This window comes from Amphibalanus amphitrite, unplaced genomic scaffold (assembly GCF_019059575.1).
Source record: "Amphibalanus amphitrite isolate SeventyFive unplaced genomic scaffold, NRLGWU_Aamphi_draft 000979F_arrow, whole genome shotgun sequence".
Lineage (NCBI taxonomy): Eukaryota > Metazoa > Arthropoda > Thecostraca > Balanomorpha > Balanidae > Amphibalanus > Amphibalanus amphitrite.
In genome coordinates this window covers 5413-20149 of record NW_024882473.1, presented here as the reverse complement: position 1 = coordinate 20149, position 14737 = coordinate 5413, and the positions used below count along the sequence as shown (strand labels likewise).

Genomic DNA, 14737 nt, shown 5'->3' with positions numbered 1-14737 from the left:
GAGCTAGCCTCGCGGGGAAAACAAGCATGTATGCCGTTACGGGACCGGGGACGCAGCGATTGATGCACGGTTAAAAAGTCTCAGGTCAACTGGTGGCCTCTGAGGGTCAGGTCAAGTGCCCCAAGGGCCAAAATACGATTTCGGGTTTTGAGAAATAACATTGCCAAAAAACGGCGCAGAGTCGCGAATTTAGTACCATCATGTTTGTCATGCTCCGGTGCGTCAAAATTGCTCACTTTTGTTTGGGTGGGTTCAACATAAGGTGTTCACATCGGGTCAAAGCCAGGTCAGAGGCACTCAGGTCACAAACTTGGTCGGAGGAGGTTATATCGTATATCATTCGATTCGGTAGGTCTTCCCGAGTCTATTGGCGACTTTTCCGACTTGCCAGTTCAATTTTATCAGGAGTTATTGACGAAAAAAACTTGTGACCTTTGTGACGTCATAAATGACGTCACGCTAGGTTACATATGCAAAATTGATGCATTTGACATTGCAAGAATTGCATGAAATTGCGATTCCATGTGCTTGAGCTAGGTTTAGATCATTCTCGGCGTCAAAATTACAGTTTCCATATTTTCCCCATTGACTTGTAATGGTGACGTCACGCGATCGGCCTGACCTCATGTGACCTCTAGGAGAAATCCGAGATATACAATTTTTGAGACTCCTAGTAGAGGATACTAGGTCCTGTAAGTATCATCTCGCTGTGACAGCTCCTCTGGCACCGAGGGCATTGCGAAGTTTCGGTATTTTGGGACTGTTGCAGAGGTTCACGTGTGACGTCATAAGTCAGTGATCCGACCTGAGACGGAAATGCAATTGGTTTCCAAAGATGCGTATGGAAGCAAAGATAAGGTGTGCCAAATAGCAGCCCTCTAGCTGTAAGGTGTTTTGAGCTATCGCCAAAAGTCGTGAGTGGAGCGCTACGGACTCCTCCGGTCGGCCGCCGGGGGTTAGGAGGCGTGCCAGGTATCGGAAAACCACCTGGTACTTTGCGAATTTTGCCGATAAAAATACGTTTCTTATGCCGACTTATAGCCAAAAGACTACTGAATCTCAAACCAGTCGTATCCTTGCACTAAATGGCTTGGTTTAGACACGATAGGTCTGAAAAGAAAAGGTCCCATGTATTCTCTATGGGCGCCGCGAGGCCGTTGGACCCAGAGTTTCGGGAACGGCCCTCGCCACAACCGCACGTGCAGATTTGGTCACGTGACCAAGCGCATTTGCCGCCACTGTATTTGTATACACTGTGGTCGCATTATTCTAGTCGCACGTGACCTTCCTCGAACTAAATTTATTCAATTCGGAATCGAGTCAGATATGACATACATCGGAAGTGGTTGCCACAGAGACGAAATGCTAAAGTACGACATGTTGAAATTTGTGCAGAGAACGCAGACGGAATGGATGCGGACACGGATGGTCTTCCGTCCTCGAGTTTTCATTGCAAATTTAAGATTAAATTTCAACTATTTCATGATGAAGTAAATAAACATCATTTCTTTGGTATGACACCATCATTGTGACGCTAGTCAAATGCCATATTTTCTTTTTGTAACAACTGAAAACTTGTGTCCACCAGTGTCCGTGAGCTCTCAGTTTGCTGTCCGGATGCGGGCACATTCCCATGACCCACTCCGGACGGAGAACGCATGCACCCATAGGCTTCTGTGTTAAAGGTAGTGTGCCACCTTCCAATGATTTCCCATTTTATTTTTCCTAGGATAAGAAGCTTTTGTTTTTACCTAATATCGCCAAAAAATAAAATGGGCCTGGAATAGTGTTTTTTTCGCCTAAGAGTTTATCGGTTTTTCGATACGTATAATAACTGTAGTGGGCTGACTTGCAAACAGGCGTCAGCAACAATCGTGAATGCGGCGCACATGTGACAATAAGCAAAGGTCATTATAGAGTTACGACGTACGGGAATGAGTTATCAGCTGTCTAATCGTAGACAACACAATGTCGAACTTAAACTGTAATCCTGTATTGGTATTGTTTCTTTAATTTGGCTGTCGAACATTAATTTATGGTTTGAAATATGATTTTATGTAAAATAATTGATATGAAACAGCCCTCTCTTAACCCGCGCACCGACGGGGGGGGCGGATATCCGCCCCCCCTGAGGTTTTTCGCGAATAGCGGGAAAACCGCGGCGTGTAGCGCCGCGAAATTTGGTATGACTATTCCCTTATCAATTTTACACATGGTGTGCAAGTTTGAACCTCCTACCTTTCAAGGTCAGGTCACCAGGTCACTTTGAATGACCCAACCTCAAGTCACTTTTTTGCAACTTTGTCACCGTGCCAGAGCTACAGTAGATGTCGGAGGCCTTTGAAAGTCGCAGGATGTTATTAGGTCATTAGTAGCTACAATTTGTATATCTCGGAATTTTGATATCGGTGACCTAAGGTCAGGTCAATTTCGCGACCTCCCCATTATAAGTCAATGGGGGAAAAATCAACTCCCTGTTTTTACCACTAAAACGGGTCGGAATGGCCCCATATACCATACATGACTTCATATACGATCAACCTTCACTACCTTGAGGTCTGTTTTGCTGTTGGGCAGCTGTGAGGTCATGTGACGTCATCAAAGGTCACCAAAGGTTTTTGGCCAATAACTCCGTACAGGAACAAGATACAGACGCATGGATGGTCTCATTGTGTTCAGCTCGTCAAGACGCATCGAATGATATACATGATGACCTCGAGGTCACGTGACCTGAGGTCAACCTTTGACCTTGACCTTTCGAGGTCAACATATACATCATTCGATGCGTATTGACGAGAGGATCACGATGATGCCCTTAGTTTGTTCCTATCTTGACTAATTCGAAAGTTATTCGAGAAAAACTCTCTCCATATTTAGCGCCGCCATTTTGACTTTTTCGACCCCTGTGACGTCATCTTTGACCTGACCTGAAAATGACCTTAGTAAAAATTGTAGATCTTGACCGTGCGTATCCGATGCCGTTTACCGCTTGTCGCTATCTTGCTTCGTTCTCGAGATCTCAGGGGGGGGGGGGCGGTCATCCGCCCCCCCCCCCCCGTCGGTACTAAGTTGGCGCAGACCCCCGTCGGTGCGCGGAATAAGTTATGACCCCATCTCACCACACGAAAGTGGCAAAAATGACAATGATCAGCTGACGCATTTTTCTTGGCCGAAGTCAGAGCGCGCGGCCTGATGCACCACCACCGCACCACAGAGTATGAGCAGAAGCCACCTAACAGGCGTGTTCGAAACCGCAGGAGATGTTGATGAACGGGTTTATCGAAACTTGATTGGATGAGCCTATCGGTAATAGCGATTTTAGTGTGTGCATTTATTGTTCATAGTGTGGTGAAAGTGGTTGGGGTACGACCGACAACCCGTCGGGGCGAATTTCGCACTGGGGTACTCAAAATTTGAAGAATTTAAGACGTTTCCATGAGTTTTGAAGGTATGGATAAGTTCTAAAAATCCGGTTCTCCTTATCCGGGTCATTAACTCCATTTGGTTCAGGAAAGCTGGCACACTACCTTTAAATTCCGCACGTACCGCAAGCCGTCCGCACAGTGGAGGCGGCCTCTACTTTTGGAGACCATGTTTGGCCGGAATCGCGATTCGGCGTATGTCGGCCCGCATAAGCCGCGTATTTGCAGGCTTTTCGTGGTTTCAAGCGTTCAAATATGTGATGTGATGTTGGTCACATGCATTAGGGTGGTCAAAGTCACCTGAAGGTCAGGTCAGGTCATTGACCTTTGATAGCCTCGGTTCACCTTTTCGAGTTTTCCATGTTTCTAGACTTTTTTAGCTGAATTCGAATTTAGCAAGCATTTGAACATTTACGGAGTAGTTTTGGTGCCTTCGTAACATGTTACGAAGCTGTCAAAGGCGCTTGAAACCTACAACAAACGCCTCGCAGGACCCTTACTGGTTGACCTGACCTGACCTAACCCGACCTGGTCTATCTAAATGCATGAAGACATCATCTGTGATCAAAACTAACATGATATTCGTGATCAGCACCCCGAGAAACCCAATGATAGTAGCGATACTTTACGACCTTCTAACAGGTCCGGATTTTCCCGACCTTTGGGTCATTACCTGACCTGGAAGGTCAACCAATAATCTGGGACCTTAAAATTGAGTATCATTGGCTTCCTCTCGTCGCGGGCAACACGCTCGTTTTTCCGCGAAGCTCTAGCTCGATCAGGGGCGAAACGGCAAGTGGGGCTCCAACGGACCCCCCTCCCTTATACGTTCGCATCTGGCAAAACACCAATACGGGCGAGGGTTAAAACTTTATACACATATTCACAGTCATATACCACAGGTACTTACGTGCCGCCGCGGCCAGTGCAGTCTTGGAGACTGGTAAGGAAGGAATAGCGAGATGAGGTGAAGAAATCTGCTGACGGACAGGATCTAAGGAAGGAGTTGGTGTGCGTTGGATACGGCAGAGGAGACTACGGAGGACGGTGTTAACTCTGGCAAAAGGAACAGACCAGTGAGATGAGCCGCGAGTTCGCTTCTCATTACTGTCATCACCTCGGAACAATCCCCAATCATCTTCGATCTAGTCGGTCTCGGTGCACTTACTATGTACGAGCAGTATTCGAAATTGCGACGCTTAGGTACAGGTCTCGCGGGTTTTAGCGGTAGGTTTTGCACCTAGAAAATTTAGCGTTCTTCAGGGTATAGCTTCGTCGTCTTAAAGGGACTATCCCACATTTAACATGGGGTTTGAGTTGAGATAGCCAAGTTTGCGGCGAGGTTCAGAAACCACTATCTATCTAGGTTGCAACCCCCACGGCCTCTTGGTGTTGAAGAAATTCGTTCCCTTCATTTGAAAATGGGCCTTTCGCAAGGCCCTATCTTCAACATGGAGCGACCATTAGTGTGACGTCAGCTCATTTAGTCATTCTGATTTAAATGGGTTTGTTCGTTAAAAAATCGCTTAAAACTTGGTCTGAACTTTGTTGTGGTGCCTACAGAGTAAAAAGAATCAGCTTTATGACAGTAATGTGGCCTGGGGAAGGAGGTAATTTTGGGCTGTTACGTCACATATTTGAAAGTTTATGTTTGGAATGTGGGAAGCCTAAGATGTTTAATGAAAAATAAATGCCAGAACCGTGCTCCTGTTCATCCAATCTATAAAGTCGGGCACAATTTAACTGGTTTTAACAACATTTTAGAAGGTGGGATAGTCCCTTTAAGCTTTTAAGTGTTGAAGATGCGATCGACTTGTTAGGTAACAAGCGGGCCATGATCGTGTAAAATGGCTTCGTCGTAGATCGATTAGTTTCTGAGATATAACCGGAAATGTAAAAGTGCAAAACCTACCGCTTAATCTCGCGAGAGCCGTACTTGTTGCTAGGACGACAGCACACACGCTACCCATTCGTCAAAAACCTTTTCTTGCGTAGCTGTTGCCGTTGCATGCATAAGTTTCCACTATGGCTCAATAGACTCGCTTCGTGCTCACTTGCATCTATCCCAAAGAAAGTTGACTGGATATGCTCTGCTCCCATGACTTACCTAGGACGGGTCGACAGCAGCGGGCGTCTGACGGATGGCCGCGGCGTCTGTCTGAGCTTCCACCCAGATAGTCCTGAGCAGACGCCGTTCCCAGATAGCCACTATCGGCCTGCAGTGGCTCGACTATCAGACCAGTCCCGTGCAACAGCGTCTCAGATAGACAGAGGCCCGGTATGTATGTTCTATTGGTCTAAAGATAACTGATAAGCGTTACACCAACCATCAGGTTGGATCCGTGTCGCAGGCAAAGGGGGTCAGAAGGGGCAGCTGACCCTCACCCAGGCCGGAATTTCTGTCCGGGTCGGCCGTAGACTGAGGTATTTAACCCTCGCCCGGCGAGGGTGATGCAACCCTCCCGAAGGTTTTTCGCAAATAACGTAAAAACGGCAGTTAAACGGCAATTAAAAACTTAACATTTGAGACTATTGAGTTATGGAAGACCATCGTTATTCGTTCGTGACTGCTGATTACATAGTTCAGAGCGTATGTTCTGTATGTTTCTCGATAAACAGGGCTGTGTGTTGTATGTGAGTGAGTGGTCAGTACGGGGAAGCCGGCTGGCCGGCGGCCGATGGCACGCCGCCGCCGGCCCGACCTGACCAGTGTAGCGTACTGGGAGCAGCGAGGTCTGAGGCTGTCACCTCGGCGCCGCGGGCAGCGTCGGCCGGCCGCCGCCTGCCCTGTCCTCTCCGGTGTGGACGGAGAAGAACATCGGACATAGGAGCGTCCCCGGCGGCCGTTTGTCCCAGTTGTGGGGCCATGCCGGCGCGTCGGACGGCACGGAGGGGAGTCGGGTCGTAGCCATGTGACTGCACGGTGGTGTGTAAGGTCGATCGACGAATAAAAGGTGCATTGGAGAAGACACCCAGTTGACCACGTGACCTCGAGCGACCCTGCACAGCGGACTGGGGAGAGGAGAAGGACAGGGTTGGGGGCTCAGCGGCCGCCGCAGAAACGGACACTCACATATAGGGTAGGGACAGTCGGCAGAGACAGTCCCACCGGTCCCACTCATGGGGTAGGGACAGTCGGCACAGACAGTCCCACCGGTCCCACTCATGGGGTAGGGACAGTCGGCACAGACAGTCCCACCGGTCCCACTCATGGGGTAGGGACAGTCGGCAGAGACAGTCCCACCGGTCCCACTCATGGGGTAAGGACAGTCGGCAGAGACAGTCCCACCGGTCCCACTCATGGGGTAGGGACAGTCGGCAGAGACAGTCCCACCGGTCCCACCCATGGGGTGGGGACAGTCGGCAGAGACAGTCCCACCGGTCCCACTCCATGGGGTAGGGACAGTCGGCAGAGACAGTCCCACCGGTCCCACTCATGGGATGGGGACAGTCGGCAGAGACAGTCCCACCGGTCCCACTCATGGGGTAGGGACAGTCGGCAGAGACAGTCCCACCGGTCCCACTCAAGGTATAGGGACAGTCGGCACAGACAGTCCCACCGGTCCCACTCATGAGGTAGGGACAGTCGACAGAGACAGTCCCACCGGTCCCACTCATGGGGTAGGGACAGTCGGCACAGACAGTCCCACCGGTCCCACTCATGGGGTAGGGACAGTCGGCAGAGACAGTCCCACCGGTCCCACTCAAGGTATAGGGACAGTCGGCACAGACAGTCCCACCGGTCCCACTCATGAGGTAGGGACAGTCGACAGAGACAGTCCCACCGGTCCCACTCATGGGGTAGGGACAGTCGGCACAGACAGTCCCACCGGTCCCACTCATGGGGTAGGGACAGTCGGCACAGACAGTCCCACCGGTCCCACTCATGGGGTAGGGACAGTCGGCACAGACAGTCCCACCGATCCCACTCATGGGGTAGGGACAGTCGGCAGAGACAGTCCCACCGGTCCCACTCCTGGGGTAGGAACAGTCGGCAGAGACAGTCCCACCGGTCCCATTCATGGGATGACAGTCGGCAGAGACCGTCCCACCGGTCCCACTCATGGGGTAGGGACATTCGGCAGAGACAGTCCCACCGGTCCCACTCCTGGGGTAGGGACAGTCGGCAGATACAGTCCCACCGGTCCCACTCATGGGATAGGGACAGTCGGCAGAGACGGTCCCACCGGTCCCACTCATGGGGTAGGGACAGTCGGCAGAGACAGTGCCACCGGTCCCACTCATGGGGTAGGGACAGTCGGCAGAGACAGTCCCACCGGTCCCACTCCTGGGGTAGGGACAGTCGGCAGATACAGTCCCACCGGTCCCACTCATGGGATAGGGACAGTCGGCAGAGACGGTCCCACCGGCCCCACTCATGGGGTAGGGACAGTCGGCAGAGACAGTCCCACCGGTCCCACTCATGGGGTAAGGACAGTCGGCAGTGACAGTCCCACCGGTCCCACTCATGGGGTAGGGACAGTCGGCAGAGACAGCCCCACCGGTCCCACTCATGGGGTAGGGACAGTCGGCAGGGACAGTCCCACCGGTCCCACTCATGGGGTAGGGACAGTCGGCAGAGACAGGCCCACCGGTCCCACTCATGGGGTAGGGACAGTCGGCACAGACAGTCCCACCGGTCCCACTCATGGGGTAGGGACAGTCGGCAGAGACAGTCCCACCGGTCCCACTCATGGGGTAGGTAGGGACAGTCGGCAGAGACAGTCCCACCGGTCCCACTCATGGGGTAAGGACAGTCGGCAGAGACAGTCCCACCGGTCCCACTCCTGGGGTATGGACAGTCGGCAGAAACAGTCCCACCGGTCCCACTCATGGGGTGGGGACAGTCGGCAGAGACAGTCCCACCGGTCCCACTCATGGGGTAGGGACAGTCGGCAGAGACAGTCCCACCGGTCCCACTCATGGTGTAGGGACAGTCGGCAGAGACCGTCCCACCGGTCCCACTCATGGGGTGGGTACAGTCGGCAGGACAGTCCCACCGGTCCCACTCATGGGGTAGGGACAGTCGGCAGAGACAGTCCCACCGGTCCCACTCATGGGGTAGGGACAGTCGGCACAGACAGTCCCACCGGTCCCACTCATGGGGTAGGGACAGTCGGCAGGACAGTCCCACCGGTCCCACTCATGGGGTAGGGACAGTCGGCAGAGACAGTCCCACCGGTCCCACTCATGGGGTAGGGACAGTCGGCAGAGACAGTCCCACCGGTCCCACTCATGGGGTAGGGACAGTCGGCACAGACAGTCCCACCGGTCCCACTCATGGGGTAGGAACAGTCGGCAGAGACAGTCCCACCGGTCCCACTCATGGGGTAGGAACAGTCGGCAGAGACAGTCCCACCGGTCCCACTCATGGGGTAGGGACAGTCGGCACAGACAGTCCCACCGGTCCCACTCATGGGGTAGGAACAGTCGGCAGAGACAGTCCCACCGGTCCCACTCATGGGGTAGGGACAGTCGGCAGAGACAGTCCCACCGGTCCCACTCATGGTGTAGGGACAGTCGGCAGAGACAGTCCCACCGGTCCCACTCATGGGATGGGGACAGTCGGCAGGGACAGTCCCACCGGTCCCACTCATGGGGTAGGGGCAGTCGGCAGAGACAGTCCCACCGGTCCCACCCATGGGGTAGGGGCAGTCGTCAGAGACAGTCCCACCGGTCCCACTCATGGGATATGGACAGTCGGCAGAGACAGTCCCACCGGTCCCACTCATGGGGTAGGGACAGTCGGCAGAGACAGTCCCACCGGTCCCACTCATGGGGTAGGGACAGTCGGCAGAGACAGTCCCACCGGTCCCACTCATGGGGTAGGGACAGTCGGCACAGACAGTCCCACCGGTCCCACTCATGGGGTAGGGACAGTCGGCAGGACAGTCCCACCGGTCCCACTCATGGGATGGGGACAGTCGGCAGAGACAGTCCCACCGGCCCCACTCATGGGGTAGGGGCAGTCGGCAGAGACAGTCCCACCGGTCCCACCCATGGGGTAGGGGCAGTCGTCAGAGACAGTCCCACCGGTCCCACTCATGGGATATGGACAGTCGGCAGAGACAGTCCCACCGGTCCCACTCATGGGGTAGGGACAGTCGGCAGGGACAGTCCCACCGGTCCCACTCATGGGGTAGGGACAGTCGGCAGAGACAGTCCCACCGGTCCCACTCATGGGGTAGGGACAGTCGGCAGAGACAGTCCCACCGGTCCCACTCATGGGGTAGGGACAGTCGGCACAGACAGTCCCACCGGTCCCACTCATGGGGTAGGAACAGTCGGCAGAGACAGTCCCACCGGTCCCACTCATGGGGTAGGGACAGTCGGCAGAGACAGTCCCACCGGTCCCACTCCTGGGGTAGGGACAGTCGGCAGATACAGTCCCACCGGTCCCACTCATGGGGTAGGGACAGTCGGCAGAGACAGTCCCACCGGTCCCACTCATGGGGTAGGGACAGTCGGCAGAGACAGTCCCACCGGTCCCACTCATGGGGTAGGGACAGTCGGCAGAGACAGTCCCACCGGTCCCACTCATGGGGTAGGGACAGTCGGCAGAGACAGTCCCACCGGTCCCACTCATGGTGTAGGGACAGTCGGCAGAGACAGTCCCACCGGTCCCACTCATGGTGTAGGGACAGTCGGCAGAGACAGTCCCACCGGTCCCACTCATGGGGTAGGGACAGTCGGCAGAGACAGTCCCACCGGTCCCACTTATGGGGGAGGGACAGTCGGCAGAGACAGTCCCACCGGTCCCACTGATGGGGTAGGGACAGTCGGCAGCAGGGATGCGGAGCCGTGGAAATTTCAGACGGCTCCGACTCCGGCTCCGGCTCCGGAGAAAAAATCGGCTCCAGCTCCGGCTCCAGCTCCGGGTGAAATGTCATGGCGGCTCCGGCTCCGGCTCCGGCTCCGAGTAAAATGATCCGGCTCCGGCGGCTCCGACTCCGGCTTCTACTCAGTACATCCCCTAATACGGGTGGAAGAAAAAAGACGATGGCCGATTGGTACACGTTGCTTCTGTATTTGTATAACAAGGCTGTTTTGAATACCACATTGTTTTACGCCTTGTACTGTCAAACCGAACTAGGTAAATAATTATTTCCTCTTAACCCGCGCCCTGCTGGGGGGGGGGGGGTTTGAACACCCCCCTTGTGGTTTTTTGCGAATATCTCAAAAACGGCGGCGCTCCTCAAAAACGGCGGCGCGGAGCGCCGCCGTTTTTGTGTTACACCTTATAATACATCAATTCTACACAAGTTGTGAAAATTTCAGACCAAGGTCATTCAAGGGCAGGTCACCAGGTCACTTGAAGTGACCTCACCTCATAAAGAGTTTCAATGTCTGTCATAGCTACACCGAGTGACCGATCGCTTTGAAACTTTCAGCGATTGATAAGGGCAACAGTATCTATCAAATGTATATCTCAGAATTTTTATATCGGTGACCTAAGGTCAGGTCAATTTTGCGACCTCCCCATTATAAGTCAATGGGAGAAAATTGAAATGCGCCTCTTTTGGACGAAAGACATTATAAACACTCCCAAACACTGAATTACAAGCGGTTTAGACACACTGAACATGAAAATGGTGTCCGTGACCCCTATTTATGCCCCTGAGGTCATCTCAGGTCACGAATGGTGCCTAACAGTTTTTCGCAAATAACTTTTGATAGAGGCATGCTAGAGCGGTGAAAACGCCTTAGATGTGCTCAGCTCGACGATACGGATCGACTGATATGCAACATGACCCTTTCCGGTCAAGTCATGACCTTGACCTGAGGTCAAATTTTCAAGTTGACCTTTCAAGGTCAAGTTATAGTGCATTCGATGCGTCTTGACGAGAGGAACACGATGCCGGTAAAAGTAAGCTCGTACAAGGCTTGGGTCAAAAGTTATTGCAGAAAAACTGTTTCCGAAAAAATCGGCTATTTTTGCAGTTTTTGCCCCCTGCAGGCAAAACCGTTGACGTTAGGTCAAATCTGAGAGAATTACTCAGAAAGGGCGTTAATAGGGCTATCGAAGCGCTTTTCCGCGGCGCTGTAGCTTTATTGGTTCCCGAGTTATGCGTTGGCTTCCTGGAAATTGTCGACATTCGACCTGAAAATCGGCGAAATTTTGCCTTCAATGACCTCTGGTGACCTGACCTTTGACCTGACCAAAAAAGTGACCGAAGTGATTTCGTCATTATTTTTGGCGCTCTTTCGAACGCCGCCTTCCGCGTATCGCTACGTGGCCCAGGAGCCGAGTTAGAAGGGGGGGGGGTGTTCAAACACCCCCCAGCAGGGCGTGGAAATCCAGGACCCCCAGCCGGGCGCAGGTTAAGAAAAGGAGCCGGAGTCGCCCCCTTTTTTGACGGCTCCGGCTCCGGCTCCGGCTCCGGGCTATATTGTTTCACGGCTCCGGCTCCGGCTCCGGCTCCGGGCAAAATATGCCGGCTCCGGCGGCTCCGGCTCCGGCTCCGGCTCCGGCTCCGCATCCCTGGTCGGCAGTGACAGTCCCACCGGTCCCACTCATGGGGTAGGGGCAGTCGGCAGAGACAGTCCCACCGGTCCCACCCATGGGGTAGGGACAGTCGGCAGAGACAGTCCCACCGGTCCCACTCATGAGGTAGGGACAGTCGGCAGAGACCGTCCCACCGGTCCCACTCATGGGGTAGGGACAGTCGGCAGAGACAGGCCCACCGGTCCCACTCATGGGGTGGGGACAGTCGGCAGGGACAGTCCCACCGGTCCCACTCATGGGGTAGGGACAGTCGGCAGAGACAGTCACACCGGTCCCACTCATGGGGTGGGGACAGTCGGCAGAGACAGTCCCACTGGTCCCACTCATGGGGTAGGGACAGTGGCAGAGACAGTCCCACCGGTCCCACTCATGGGGTAGGGACAGTCGGCAGAGACAATCCCACCGGTCCCCCTCATGGGGTAGGGACAGTCGGCAGGGACAGTCCCACCGGTCCCACTCATAGGGTAGGGACAGTCGGCAGAGACAGTCCCACCGGTCCCACTCATGGGGTAGGGACAGTCGGCAGGGACAGTCCCACCGGTCCCACTCCTGGGGTAGGGACAGTCGGCAGAGACAGTCCCACCGGTCCCACTCATGGGGTGGGGACAGTCGGCAGAGACAGTCCCACCGATCCCACTCCTGGCGTAGGGACAGTCGGCAGAGACAGTCCCACCGGTCCCACTCATAGGGTAGGGACAGTGGCAGAGACAGTCCCACCGGTCCCACTCATGGGGTAGGGACAGTCGGCAGGGACAGTCCCACCGGTGCGCGCCGCTCAGTGTCCCTGTGTTAATTTAGCTCAGTGTTAATTTAGGTATTACTTTTTATTTATATTCTCATTGCTGAGGACGCTAAGAAGAATACATAACTAATAAATTGGCGTTCATGAAATGATTCGGCTGTTCAGTATTGACATAGCACCAACAAAAATATATGCATCATCTAGGTGGATAATTGTCATAATACCAGGGGGTGTTTTTCCAGCACCTGGCGAGAAGCAGAGTCAAATTATTGCACAGTTAAGCGAATATAAGCACGCTTTCCAACAACATAAAATCCTCACGACTTACGCAAAGCAGCTTGTGTCTCAGATGAAATGCAAGCAACCATTGGAGCATTATTACGTGGTAACCTTTGAATTTCAGGGGCGTGCTCGAGCACCCCCAAAAACCCCTAATTCTCCACCCCTGATATGCACAGATATGCCATTTATTCATATGACTCTTCTAACCCGCGCGGGGCTGGGGTCTCCAGCCGAACGCGTGGGGCTGGGGGGGGGGGTATATTTTACCCCCCCCCCCCCCTGTTATCTCCCGAACTAATGGTGCGATTTGGAAAATTCAAACGCCAATCGAAAGCTCTCATCACGAACTACTAAAAACATGTACTTAATTTAAAGTTTGAGGTCAAGGTCAAGGTCAGGTCAAGGGTACAAATTGCAAGTTTCTACAGTATCGGCCTTGCACCGTAGTTGCCGAAGAATGGAGTCATGGACTGAGACTGATCGCCCAAAACGTGTTCTTAGGCTACCAAGACAATATTCGTTGCATACAATATCATTCAGAGGTCAAGGTCAAGGTCAGGTCAGGTCAGGTCAGGTCACCAAAAAACAAAATATAGAAAAGGGCATGTGCGACACATGTTTTATGGGTCATTTTACTCATAGAATTCAATAGGCACACTCAATAAGTGATATGGACCACCTCTGGATGAATTTCAGGTCGAGGTCAGGTCAAGGTCAGGTCAAATGAGGTCAAATTTTGAAGTTGGTTGTTAAGGCCTAAAAAGGTGTATATCTGATGCAGTTTTTCACGGCGAATCGAATGGTGCTATTTTTGTTTCCGTACGAGGTCTAGAACTTCCAAAAAAGTCATTTTTCAAAAATTTTGTGTGTCGTGACGTCATAAAATTTTGAATAACTCCCACATTTTTGAACCGATTCTTCTAAAATTTGGTATGTAGGTGCACATAGACCACTTCTCTGACATATATTCCGGTTTTTTCGATAGACTCAAAATTTTTGATTTTATAATGATTTTCCCAAAAAAGTCAGTTTTTTGAGAAAAAAATTTAGGCCAAAATCCAAAATTTTCAAAAACCGAGATGGCCATTTGATAGACAAAGTAAAATTACGTATAACCTTTTTTGTTACGTCTTGATTCCTTTAAAAATGAAGATGTTAGCGGCGTTTGAACTTTTGCCGTTTTTGAGGCGAAAATGGCGAACATGACGTCACTAAAACGTCAATTTCTCAAAAATTTTCCGACGGATTTCGCTCAAATTTTCAGGGAACGTGTCAAATTGATGTAAGAAAAGGTACTGAAAGTTTGGCGGCGCTGCGCGCCGCCGTTTTTGAGATATCGCAAAAATTCGCGAGGGGGGTAAAATTTACCCCCCCAGCCCCGCGCGGGCTAAGGAAAGGCGTATCTTCAGAGGTTGCATTTCATTGTTGTTTCCACAATCGCCCTTCGCCCATATCTTCAGACGCGTCCTGAGTCCCTACTGCCTTGACGTCAAATAAACCAAAATAAAATAAAAAAGGAAAGTCATGAAACAAATGGTATTCAAGGAGCAGCAAGCAGGCAGTGATGTACCAACAGACAGTCGGTCGGAGAGACAAACAGACGGACGGTTTTCTGCAAACAATCACAGATGGGAATTACACTCAGTATGGGCACATCACGTACTGCATCCATAGTTATGTCAAGCATTGCTGTTAACTCCGTATAAACACAGCAATAAACCTTCAATCAACATTAAGTCAAGGTTGACGTCTGACAATCATTACTTTAACAGTTCAAGTTCATTG

The 14737-nt window shown here is 52.4% G+C and overlaps 1 protein-coding gene across 1 annotated transcript in view; it reads right to left on the bottom strand.

Annotated features, from left to right (window-relative positions):
• The window catches only part of LOC122368827 (serine/threonine-protein kinase/endoribonuclease IRE1-like), a 165240-nt gene extending 159617 nt beyond the window's left edge, over window positions 1-5623 (bottom strand). Inside the window, exon 1 of the mRNA XM_043343088.1 lies at window positions 5530-5623. The gene's annotated coding sequence lies outside the window, so the exon portion shown is untranslated. The remainder of the gene's footprint in view (window positions 1-5529) is intronic.
• Between the last annotated feature and the right edge of the window lie 9114 nt (window positions 5624-14737).